The 13,359-nt window shown below is 37.1% G+C and overlaps 1 pseudogene; it reads left to right on the top strand.

Annotated features, from left to right (window-relative positions):
• Positions 1 to 276: 276 nt before the first annotated feature.
• The window catches only part of LOC132321276 (brefeldin A-inhibited guanine nucleotide-exchange protein 2-like), a 29,211-nt pseudogene continuing 16,128 nt past the window's right edge, over positions 277 to 13,359 (top strand).

Below are 13,359 nucleotides of genomic sequence, written 5' to 3'. Positions count from 1 at the left end.
ATACCTGTGTTTTCTAAAGACATCTTTTGTTAAAAATATTTGGAAAAATTAGCTTTTTCATGTAGAAGTTGAGAGATATGCCTTCCAATAAATGGTGTAACTGTCTACAATTTCTGAAGCTGAAGATGTTAGAGGAAAGGAATAACAAATACTGAAGTGTAAGACTTCTGGTTTGAAACAGTTTTGCTTTGTTACATTTTCCTTATTTGTGTTAATGATAGTTTATGTTGGGTGTTAAATGCTTTGATTTTTTTTTTTTTCTTTCTTCCAGATGAAATAAAAACTGAGCTGGAAAAGCAAAGGTAAATTATTAACTGTTGTAAACTATGCCAGAAAACAGCAAGTGGAATAATTTAATAGTGGAAATGTAAGAATGTATATACATCATGGCAATGAGTTTGTGAATACCCAGTTACACACCTTTCTGCCAAAAACAAGATATGGCCCATGTGTTCCAATTACACGATGTTTGTGGCTATGGGTACTCAAGCCATAACTGCCTCCGAATTTCACTATGAAAAAATTGCAGAACTTCTAAAAGGTGCTAGTTTTTCAGATCCTTTTACTGGGTTTAATATAGCCTGATAGGAAATCATAAAGAGCAGTAGGTATCCTCTATTTGATAGTATATGCTCTTAACTACCTAGATCAAGAATATCAATTGAAATATTACTTAAATCCAAATTTTAAAACAATTTTCCAGCACTGTGCTATGATTTAAAATGAGAACCCAAATGTGTTTCTCTTTGCTTAGTATTCCTCATATGGGCCCTGTTTAATTCAGAATAACTTCGATCGCTCTATCATTAAGTTGTGTAGGAGTTTCCCAGTGTTTCAGGTAGTGGGACAGCGTTAGAGTGTAGTGAGGGAAGAGTTAAGTTGAAGAATATATGAAAAAGATCAGATGCAATATAAATAAATGTAAAGTGTTTTTTGCGTGATTTTTAAAGAAAATGGAACTTTAAGAAAGTATGTGTGCGAGAAACTTGCGTTACATTTGTATGCTGCTATGTACTGTTCAGCTTTAAATTTAGAAAAGGAGGAAGTGTAGTTTGCTGTGATATACATGTTTAGAAAAAATAATAACTCTTCTTATCTGACCTAGAGAAGGCACTGCTGCTCCACCAAAAGCAAACTTCATTGAAGCAGGTAAGTATTTCCTTCCATTTGAACTGGCCTGCCAGTCAAAGTCTCCACGCATTGTCAGTACTTCCCTGGATTGTTTGCAGGTAAGTGTTCTGTTTAAACTTGGACAGAGTGAAGTGGACAAACATGCAGTTGCAAAAATCTTGTGTGCTGTTGGCATTCTTAGAGTGAAGAAGTAATACTGTCCTGAGTACATACAGCTGGGCAGATACCCACTATGCCTACTTAGATGCATAAACCATGCAAAATGGGTTATTATCAGGCTTGGCTGAAAGTGCATCTTGTCAAAGTCAGAAGTGTGTCTCTGTTGTTCTGTAGTGAAGCAAGCCTTTATTGAAGGTCATGAATGCTTCCATTATTCAGTAAACATGTTTCACCTGTGGTGCTCCAAAAGGAATATTTACCATGCTGTTTCTTGTAGTGCTGATGTGATGGGAGGTCAGACTCTGGAATCTGTCTACCTTCTTCCTCCTTAGATTCTTACAGAAAAAACAAATGCATCTTAAGAACAGAACCTTTCTGTTGTGAATAGGTACAAAGATTGATGTTAAAAAACTTCGTCTGCTTACCATAGGAAGAAGTGGTCTGGGTGGAAAAAGCTTGTATTATCACTTACTGAATCTGTTTTGTCCTGATGTGTGAACAGTCCAAGTATTTGGTAGGCAGACTACTGATGGTGTTAAATTTTTGTGTTATAACTGGTTAAGTGAGGTATGCTGACTAAAACCCCCTTTTTATGCTGTACTTAACTGTCTTTTACTTAATAGCATATAATTGTCTAACCTGCATTCTTTCTACCTAGAAACTCATTGCATATGGACATATCACTGGCAATGCTCCAGACAGTGGAGCTCCTGGAAAACGACTGATTGACCGAATAGTTGAAACCATTTGCAATTGCTTTCAGGGTCCTCAAACAGATGAAGGAGTACAGCTGCAGATAATTAAGGTATTTTATTTGGTTCATTCTGGTGCAATGTTAATTTGCTTTCTCTGTCTTTGATTTTGTAACTGAAAAAGATTTTATGCAAAGCACTACTTAGGGCCCAGTTTCTTCATTTCTCACGCTGTTAGATGTGTCATTGAATTCAGGGAGGCTGTCACCACGTCGGAATTGGTGTGTGAAATGTATTTCTTCTTGGCGAAGCAGAACATAAGGGACTACTTTATAAATGTTTGTCCTTCTTTCTGGGATGAGCCATGGCCTGGATACTTTATCTTGCAGACAGCTCGATGTTCATCTTCTAGGCTAGTAATGCCCATATTCATTAGGCCAATGAATTGCTATCAGCCTTCAACTGAAGGCATTGTAACTGTGATGCAGTATCATGGCCTGCTGCTCTAGTCTGTCTGCTCTTATGTCCGTTTTTCCAGAGAGATCTGGAGCGTATCTTCTCAACAAGGCATAATAGTCCCAGTGGGCTAACATAGCTGATGTTAGAAGTTGGTGAACCTTCTAGTAATCTAATCTGATGGTGGTATAGACCAATTGGCCCTTTCACAGAAATGAAGCTGTAGAATATCATGATAACTGTTTTGTTTGGAGGTGGAATATCTCCTTTAGTGGAAAACTAGTTGTGATAAAACACTTTAACAGCTCAGGAGAGAACAGAAATGGAAGTTCTGTTAAACTTTCTTTGATTTGAAATGTCAAAGAAATGATAAGAACTAGAAGTTCCTTATGATGTCTTATAATCAGCTAATGTGTTTCATAACAAACCCACTGATTATTATGGAAGATCTGCATGAAGTTTATTGCTGCCTACTTACTCAGATTTCATTTTTACTGTGTTATGGACTTTTTCAGGCTCTCCTCACTGCAGTAACATGTCCGTATATAGAAATTCATGAAGGAACAATTCTTCAGACTGTTAGAACCTGTTACAACATCCATCTGGCCAGTAAAAATCTTATTAATCAGACAACTGCCAAAGCTACCCTCACGCAGATGTTAAATGTCATTTTTACACGGATGGAAAATCGAGCTGTATGTAACTATTACTTTTGCTCATCTCAAATGTTTAGGCTTGACAAATGAACAGAAAACTTTATTATTTTTATGGGCCTGTCATTGTAGTTGGATATCGATTTGTAATTTTTAAAAAAACTGTCAAATCCTGCAGTGTAGCATACTGACTGATTAAAAATAAAATATGAAGCTTATTGCTCATAACAAGGTTTCACATTGTAGTTTCTGCCAAATGGCTTTGTATAAACAAATGATGGGATGCTTTTAAAATAAGCTCGAAGCGCATCTTTTTAATTTGACTGGCCAAGTGATTATATTTTCACTGTTTCTTTCTTGTTAACATGTGAATTCACAAAGGAACATCAGTCATCATAGAAATCTGTTTTCGCTTATCATGTTTTGTGCCTTAGATTAACTTTTTCATATTGGTTTTTTAAGATACAAGAATCCAGAGAAGTAGAAAAACCAAATCAGTAAAAATCCCAATCTCCTGCAATTCAAGTGGTGACCAGGTCTCCAAAAATGGGTCAGCTGAAGCACAGCTATCAGGAAGGCAAAGCCAGTGCTCCTGTAAGTGTGGAGTTAACGAACGGTGAGCCTGAGAGGGCAGAAAATGGACACGTGAAGTTGGAGCAGGATCTGACTCTTTCAGCATCAGGTGAACAAGAATAGGTTGTGTCTATTGCTTTCAGTTACAAAGTTTCTGTTGGAAAATTCTCTTTTAGGCTGTTTTGGGGAGAAGTGACTGGGGTTATTGGCTCAAATCACGCTTGCATTTTCTCAGTAGTTATTCAGAGTATACAGGCCATCCTTGGCTTCTGTCTGCACCGTTATAACCGTTGAAGAAAGGCTCATGTTTTCCCTAGAATTCTAGTAAAACTATATATAAAGTTTATGTATATAGAATTATAATGGAATTTGACTTGATTAGGTTGGTAAAGGGGAAGAAAAGGAAGAGAATAATCATGGTACGTGGGGAGTGACAGAATCACTTTGAGGTAATTGAATTCCTGTGGTAAAAATAATGTGTATTATGAAGACCTTATCATAAGCATATACTGTATCTAAATTAGGAACGTAGGAGATTCCAAAACTAAAAGTTTTTAACAGTTGATAAGTACAAATGACAAAATCACTGCATTAAAAATACCAATGCTTTGATTTAAACAATGGAAATAACATCAGTGAGTATTTTTGCATGACTTCTTGGAAATGGCTTTAGAGGAGACCTACTGAAGAAAATCTGTCATTTTTAACCCTTCTGCCTCGGTCATGTTTCTCCTTTTAATCATCTTCCTAAACAAAAGTACTAAAATCAAAATTATCTCTTTGTGTGTTTCATTAGAGGAAACAACTGATGGAGGAAAGGAAATGGTTAAAGGCATCTTGGAAGATGTGGTCAAGTCAGCTGTGAAAGGTAGCAGAATCTTCTAAAGTAAAACAGATGCATGTGTATTGCCAAACTTTTCCATGCTTTTATAATCACAGGAGTGAGTTATTTTTAGTTACTAAGTATCTGTCCAGAACACCTACTAAGGCAGTAAGAACAGGTTTTTATTGTCTCACAATATTATTCTTTTGCTGGTAGCTGAGAAACTTTCTAGTTTACCAGTGCTGCTTCTGTCCCACTTGACTGTAGAGCTTCACAAAGTCATGGGATAAAAAAGCTCAATGGGTGACTTTAATCGGTTTTCCTTTTTCCCCTTTAGTGGCTGAAGAAAAGCAGATAACAGAAACAGTTAAGGCTCTACCTGCATTAGAGACTGCAGATATTGCTCTTTCTGGCTCTAGTAACGAAAATGTACAAACAAATGGGATACCAGACGATGGGCAATCTGTTTCCTCCACTGATAATCTGGTGAATAACTTCACTGGATGCTAATGTATATTTAGGAAAGGAGAAATGTTTTTACTGTGCCAACTAATACAGTGGGATTTTGGGGAAGGAAGGGACAGAAGCTTTAATGTATGTGTCCTGCTCAGGTTTGAAAACAAAGCAGCAACTGCAATTTAAGTAGATATTGAAAACAACTGTTCTAAAATTTATTATGATAGTTGTATTTTAATACAGGGTAGGGGAGGAAGGGAGGAGTCAGTCAACATGTGTGAAAAGATCCAGATCACTTGTAGTCCTGTTCAGGTTTAGTTTGAACTTTGCCAAATGTACTGTTCTTTTAATCTGTAGCTAATTCTCAGAGGAGCTGTGGAATCTTCCTAATTACTCTGTTCCTTTGTCTCACTAAGGATCTAATGTTGCCTTTCTTGCTCTCAAGGAAACAGATGTATCTGGACATCAAGCTGCTGCCAAATTTTCCCATGTTCTACAAAAGGGTGCTTTCCTTGTGTTCAGGTCATTGTGCAAGCTGTCCATGAAACCACTTGGTGATGGACCACCAGATCCCAAGTAATGAGATTGTATTTATTACACTGTCTTCTTCAGGTAGCTTTTGGAGACAGTTAAGTAGCTGCTGTAGAGTAAAGCAGGTATTCAAAATTCACCTGTCAGGCCCTTGTTTCATTAGCTTGATGAATCTAGGGTTAAAACTTACTTCAAATTATCAAAAATGTAATACTTGAGGGGTTTGGGGTTTTTTTTCTGTAATGGGCTTATTAATCTTATTGGTTGAAGTGGCCTTGACTATAGTATTTGTGAAGCTTTAGATGGGGGAGTGGCAAAACGCTTCTTAGTAGCACCGAGTTGCATTTAATATCCTAATCGAAGATGTTAATACTCCTGGAAAATATCCAAGTTAAGATGGTAGATGTTGTCCAAAATCACTTCCAGGCTGATTTCTACCCCTTCTGCTCCCCGTGTCGAAATGAATTGGAATAGCAGTCATTTCTTCCTGACATGGAAAAAATGCTATAGTGCTCATGTTGAATAGAAGTATGTATTCAGAAATACAATAAAAATATAAATAATGTTGAATTTTTTTCTAGATCCCATGAATTGCGTTCTAAGATAGTGTCTCTCCAGCTTCTTCTCTCAGTACTGCAGAATGCTGGGCCAGTTTTCAGGACACATGAAATGTTCATCAACGCAATCAAGCAATATCTTTGTGTAGCATTATCTAAAAATGGAGTATCTTCTGTTCCTGATGTATTTGAGCTCTCGCTTGCCATCTTTCTCACTCTGCTTTCGAATTTTAAGACCCATTTAAAGATGCAGATTGAGGTGAGAGACTTTTTATCTATCATTTGGATGATGCTGTACTTATCAAATAAAAATACTGCAATGATAAAAAGACAGCTGGAACTTAATGTCTTAGTTTTGTTTGCTTACTAAACTAGTATATTTCTACTGTGTTCAAATGCTAATATGCATGAGATTATATTCTTCAAGAGAAATTATTGAATAGAAATTAATTTGTACGTTTGATATGGTTCTAGTAAGTTTCAGATCATCAGGTCCTTTACCTCATTTATTTTACAGGTGTTCTTCAAAGAGATCTTCCTGAATATTCTAGAGACTTCTTCAAGCTCCTTTGAACACAAATGGATGGTGATTCAGACTTTAACAAGAATTTGTGCAGGTATTTCCATTATTGTGAAAAGCAGTCACTTCCTCTGGCAGCAGATGAAAATGATTCTGAAGACAAATGCCACGTACAATGTTTAAGTGTGAAAAATTGAATTTGATCCCATAGTGCTTAGGTTAAATGTCTGGACTCATCCCCATTGCCTCCTTCAACTGGCTGATTCTTTTTAAAAATGCTGTTGCACTGAATCCTAATACTTGCACTTTCTTTTATTTTCAAGATGCCCAGTGTGTAGTGGATATTTATGTTAACTATGACTGTGATTTAAACGCTGCTAATATATTTGAACGCCTTGTAAATGATTTGTCCAAAATCGCACAGGGAGGAAGTGGGCATGAGTTGGGAATGACGCCTTTACAGGTAAGAAAAACAGCCTTGAAGATAAGGTACTATTTTTTCATAAATGGTGCTGTCTCTGCATAGTTATTGATAATTCATATTGTTTGTAACCTACTGATGTTACTTACTTTTTATTAGTTAGCTCATTTGCAGTTGGATGCTGAAGCAGTACGATTAATTTACTTTGTGATTTTGCCGCATTTTTGCGTTGTGACACGAGGCTTGCTCTGGGCTCTTCTGTTGGGCTGCCATGGAAGAGAGAATCAAATGAGCTTTCCTCTGCCTTACTCAAGTGGCTTTCCTTCTGGGACTTATGAACCAGCAGTACCTTTGTCTTGTGTTTGCTTTGCAAATTTTTTATGCCCTATCTCCACCACAAGTATTTTATTTTTAAAATTGTACTTTCCCAGTCCTTAGAGGGAGAGTAAAGTATAGACTGCTTTCAGTAAGAGCATGTATTTCTGACATTTGGCCTTGCCTATAGCACTGTTTTTCTAGCCCAGCCTAATGGCTTTCAGGGCTGAAGTGAACTTGGTGCCAGTGTTGGTGTCAGAGCTGAGTGCACCTCACACCTTCGATTAGAATTGTATCAATGCTTGCTTGATTGTTGGTTTTTTGTTTTCTTTTTTTCCCCTGTGGTCCTTTGACCAGAAAATGGAAGTGAAAACCAGGAGACCTTTGTTTCAGACTTTGAATAGAACTGTTTACTGTACACCTGAGGTAGCGAGACACTTGTCTTGCTTGTGGAGAGATCTGACACTGTAGAGGCTTACTGGATGGTCATAATCATTCATACAACAAAGCTGCATTTAGGATTTGGTGTATATTGCCCCTTGGTTGTACTCATCAGTTGTCAATAGACAATCTGCTTAAAGCAGCTGGAATGTCTTCTGTTGTCTGTCTGGTTATGGTTGCCCTTGGCCTGGATGTATCCAACCTAAGTAGTCAAGGGGCAGAAACTTTGTATAACCAATAGACTTCCCCAAACTGACGAACTTTAAGATTTGAATGGTGTGATGTAATGCCTTCCTTCTAAAAACTTGTAGATATACATATATTGGTTTGTGGTTTTGGTGTTTGTTTCTGGTTGGTTTTGTGTTTGGTGTTTTTTTTTTTTTTAGGAACTAAGCCTGAGGAAAAAAGGACTTGAATGTTTGGTTTCTATTTTAAAATGTATGGTAGAATGGAGCAAAGACCTTTTTGTGAACCCCAATCATCAGGCTAGCTTGGGTAAGGTTGTTTCCTTATGGAGAGACTAATTCGTTTAATAAGTTTGTCCTTGTATTTATTCAGTGTTTAGAAGCTATTTGGAAGTGTTGATGCTAGGTTTTTACATAACAATTTTTTTAATACAAATGACGTATTTACAAACAATTGTTAATGTTGTTGCAGGAACCTACTCTCCAGGTGTCTGGTTCAAATAACCAGGTTCTCTTTTAAGAGCTTTAGCCGGGACATTGTCTACAGTATAAAAGCTGGCTTGTATAGAACAAGACGTGGCAAATCTTGCAGTTACTAAGTTGAAGTGCAATAATTTCTCCATAGCTTCTGCTGCTCTTCTGTCTTTTGAATGATTATTTTAGAATTGCATCGATACAGCATCTTCATGTAGTGTAGACTGTCAAAAAGTATACATGGTAAAACATGAATATTGACTCATAAATTTCTACTAAAATTTTACAACTAAAAGCTTTTGACTGAACAGGATAACTTTAAGTCCTGCCTTCTTTATAAATAGGTTCATATAAACCATCTGAACAGGAAATGGCTGAAGGTAAATGCCTTGAGAGTGGAGGGAGACGGAGTAGTGTCAGTTCCTTGGACTCCACTGTGTCATCAGGAGTTGGAAGTGTTGGTACCCAGACTGCTGTCCCAGATGATCCTGAGCAATTTGAAGTCATGAAGCAACAAAAGGAAATGATTGAACATGGGATAGAACTGTAAGTCCAGTATGACAGGAAAATTTCACTAGTAAAAAAAACTATGAGTACAACCATATTGTTAGTTATGGTCTTACACAGTCAAACCTGCAGGGACACTTACAAATTGATCTTAATGCTGAAGACTCTTGCCTGCTGTTCTCAAGAGCTAATGCTGGAGGCTGTAGTAGTTAAAAGGAATTCAGTAAAATCTTGGATGGAGAGGAGGGTGGTTTCACAGCTTTCCTTTGTGTTGGTTCAACTGCACAAGAGAGGAAAGTGTGTGTACACCTAGAGAGAAATTGATTTGAGCAGGCAGGCTTAGTGTTGTCTTACAGCTCTTAAACCATTTGTTGTCTTTTGTTGAAATAGAGTTTTTGGAGAATTAAATCATTGTCCATTTACTACTTTTTCATTAATTTGAAGATCGTTATGTCTGTAAATGCTATAAAAAGGTCTTTAACAGCAAAATTTTTAACGTTTCATGGAAACTCTCTAATTTTTAATATTTCAAAAGGGTCAGTTTTTAAGTGAGTTTTTCCAGCAATAACTTTTAAGCTTATCAGCAACTGAATGTACCTTTTGAGATGTAGCCTATGGTGTGATATAGTTAAAACATTTTTTGCATGTTCTTTGACTCTACTCTTTTCTAGTTGGAAAAAAGACATAGAGCTACAGCACAGAATCTTTGGTTTAGAAGGGCTCTGTAAAACTGAAATTCTATAGGCTATGATATTTTCCAATTGTATGTCTCAGTTTCCCCATGTTTTTGTCTGAGTAGGTTTAATAAAAAACCAAAGAGAGGAATACAGTATCTACAGGAGCAGGGAATGCTTGGCACTACAGCAGAGGACATTGCACAATTTTTGCACCAAGAAGAGCGCCTCTGTTCTGTAAGACTACATGTATTATAAGATAATTAATACTCTTGCCTCTATCATCTTCTCCCCTGTCTTCTGATGTCTGTGTGCACGCTCTCTTTAATTCATATTTCATTAATAGATAACTGAAAGTGCAAGGGTTCTAATGAAGGTACTTAATACCAATGCTACTTTTCATTTACTTGCTGTCCCAGGCTTTTTAGTAAAGTAGCTGTGTTTACAATAAAGTGCTGAAGGGATTTTCCCGTAAGTGGGAACATGCGTTTTATTTGCATTAACAGTATCTTGCCAGCAAAGGAATATCATGTTACTGCAGTGGCAAAGCATTCTCCACTACATGTGAAATTGGGCACAATTCAGCTTTCTTTGGCTCTACAGTAATGCAGATCTCGCTTTGGGGAGTGAGGGAAGCAAGAATATGCAGACTAAAGGCATTTTCTAATGAGACTGGTTTCTTATCCTTCTAATGGTTGCTCTGCCTGCTCAGTGAAGTATATCAGTCTTACAAAAGTGACAGCTGTGCAATTCTTGTACTATAAACTGTCTTGCAAATCTGGCAGTTGGATTACACAGTAATAACTGTCTCTTGTGTTTTTAGACTCAAGTAGGGGAATTTCTTGGGGAAAGCAACAAGTTTAACAAGGAAGTGATGTATGCCTATGTAGACCAGCTTGATTTCTGTGGAAAAGACTTTGTCTCTGCTCTACGTATATTCCTGGAAGGTTTTCGTCTGCCAGGTGAAGCCCAGAAGATTGATAGATTAATGGAGAAGTTTGCTGCTAGATATATTGAATGCAACCAACGGTAATTCAAAACCTTGTATTGGATAAGTGCTTGAAGAATGGCAGTGTAGTTTGTGGCCCTTAGGGACAAGGTGCAACTCACACTCATATCAGGTCAGGAACTTCTACAGGCTTGTGTGAGAAGCAGATCTCGTTGCTAATATTGGTGCTGAACCTCTTCAGCAGCTAGGCAAAATGGAAACTTTGGATGAAAAGTATACTGATGCTGACATTTCATTAAATCCCAAATACTTGCTAGAAGGAATTATTGGAAGAGGGAAGCCCCTAATGTATGTTAAATTGTCTCTGTATTAGCTGTTCTGTTTTTAAACAAATGTAGATCAGTCAAGTGTAAACAACAGTAATAAGCAGTAGCAATTGCTAAAATTAAACATACATGGCATAAATAGCTAATAAGATGTTACATGTGTTTTTGCTTGCCCATTAGATGTTGAACAAAACATGTATATGTTAGTTGACATCAAGCAGGCAGTGTTGCTATTGTTTCTAATGCAATTAACTAGCAGTGAAGTTTAGCTAGGTGTTAAGGCTTAATTCATTCCCATTCCTTAGTCCTGTTGGTGCATCACTGGGTTGGTTTTGTATAATTCTTCATGAAACCCTGGGAGTAAAAAATAAGGTGTTCTTTAGCTTTTGTAGGATTACCCAAAGAAGGATAACGTATAATTTTTTGGGAATGTACTTGAAAGTTCCGGTCATTGCTAGTTTTCAACATTGAGAAGAAGATGCTTTTATACTCTTTCCCTTTTTCTTTGCATTTTAAAACACTTGGGGCTTCATGCGCTTCTAAATAATTTCAGGCTCTGTTAGCTCTTTAGTTGAATGCATAGCCCTTCTGGGTATTTTTCTTGCATGTAGAAATAGAGCTAACGGATTGAGGAATTAGGGCTCTAAAAGCCTGTTTTGTTTTTTTTTCCTCCCTTAGGCAAACACTATTTGCTAGTGCTGACACCGCCTATGTTTTGGCGTACTCTTATTATAATGCTGACTACAGACTTGCACAGTCCACAGGTATAAATTAAAAACCCAAACTTGTAGAAGTTCAAAGTTCCCTGGAACTTGCATTCAAAATCTGATACCCAACTTCCATTCTTTTTTACAGGTAAAGAATAAAATGACAAAGGAGCAATACATTAAAATGAATCGAGGAATCAATGACAGTAAAGACCTGCCAGTAGAGTATTTATCCACAATCTATGAAGAAATAGAAGGAAAGAAAATGGCAATGAAGGAGACAAAAGAATATGCAATTGCAACCAAGTGTAGTAAACCAAGTAAGAAGGAACTAGAAACTGGAAAGACCACAGTGCTCTTGAACTATTGCAGTAACTTTCAGGATGGAATAGTGGAGTTCAGATCCCTTTTTGAAAACATCTTTGTGCAATTCATGAATTACATTTAGAATCGCTAATATAGATATTTGGAATGAAACTGGCTCAGTTATTACTTAATACTGATACTTCTGTGATGGAAACATAGCTGTGTAAGTGCATCTGGCACCATTGCAGAGCAGCACTGGAAACTAGATTTTGGATTTTTTGAAACAGAAGTGTGGGGGGAAAATAGTAGAATAACTGAAGGTGGCACTTACTTTTCAAGTTAAATTCTTGGGTTTATGTGCTAAACAACAGGTGGGTTTTTGTTTTGGGTTGGTTTATGTTTTGTCACCCTATCAAGTAGCATGCCATAGTTCAGAGGCTGGTAAATGCCACAGTCCTTGTGATAATGTTTGAAAAAGAGAGAGATCAGAGAGTTTGTCATGATCTATAGTCACCTATCCTCATTTAGACCAAATGAGGACTTCTGTGTGTAGTGCACACTAGAAACCAGTATCCCCAGCTGTACTCTGCTTTTACTCAGAATAGCTGGTATTAATTTGAATTAAATTAGTGAATTCTCAATCTTCAGCACAGTGGGGGTGTTTTCAGCGTTTTCCGTGCTATTTGCAAGTTTCCTAGATCAAAATAGGAACAAAATTGATTTGCCTGAAAATTGAAGTTGCAACCTTTAGTATAAGGATAAAGAAACAGTAAGTTATTAATTTATCAAGTTGGTGAGGGCTAGTTTTGTTTTGAGGATGTCAGCCTGAGAACATGAAGGATTTTCCATCCATTTTTACAGGCAAAGTGACTTAATAGAGTATGCTGCTTTGACTTCCAGTGAATAGGTCATAACATGTGGCATAAGTAAAGGGCTAAATTAGTTATTTTGTATAGAATAAAGTCTTAAGTTGGGGTGTGGGTCTTAGTGCTGGAGTTCCTTGCTTGCAACCTATGATAGCCTCCTGAATTCTAATGTTCTGGAAGATTTTTATCTTTAGATTTCATTTGCAGTACCTTTATTTAATATTTTGTGATGCTCAACGCGAAGATGTGGAATATGTTCCTATAAAAAAGAAAACAATGCAACTGTGTGGTGTTCCCCTTAGGTGTAGCTAATGAGAAGCAGCGGAGGTTGTTGTACAACTTGGAGATGGAACAAATGGCTAAAACAGCTAAAGCCCTCATGGAGGCCGTAAGCCACGCAAAGGCTCCTTTTACTAGTGCCACTCACCTGGATCATGTCAGACCCATGTTCAAAGTAAGTGTGAAGTTCTCTTTGTCTCCTCATTGTTAAAAGTTTTAAGCATGGAAAAAGGGAAAATTACTCTGAAGAGTTAGGTAATGCAACAGGTGGACTCTTTGGATATATTTGGTTTCAGTTACCTAGTGTTTTGGGCTAAAATCGTAACAGACTTCTGAACTTAGTTTCTTCCTTTCTTTA

This window comes from Gavia stellata, unplaced genomic scaffold (genome assembly GCF_030936135.1).
Source record: "Gavia stellata isolate bGavSte3 unplaced genomic scaffold, bGavSte3.hap2 HAP2_SCAFFOLD_64, whole genome shotgun sequence".
Lineage (NCBI taxonomy): Eukaryota > Metazoa > Chordata > Aves > Gaviiformes > Gaviidae > Gavia > Gavia stellata.
The sequence above is the reverse complement of the archived record's forward strand: the minus strand, read 5'-3'. Positions and strand labels throughout refer to the sequence as shown.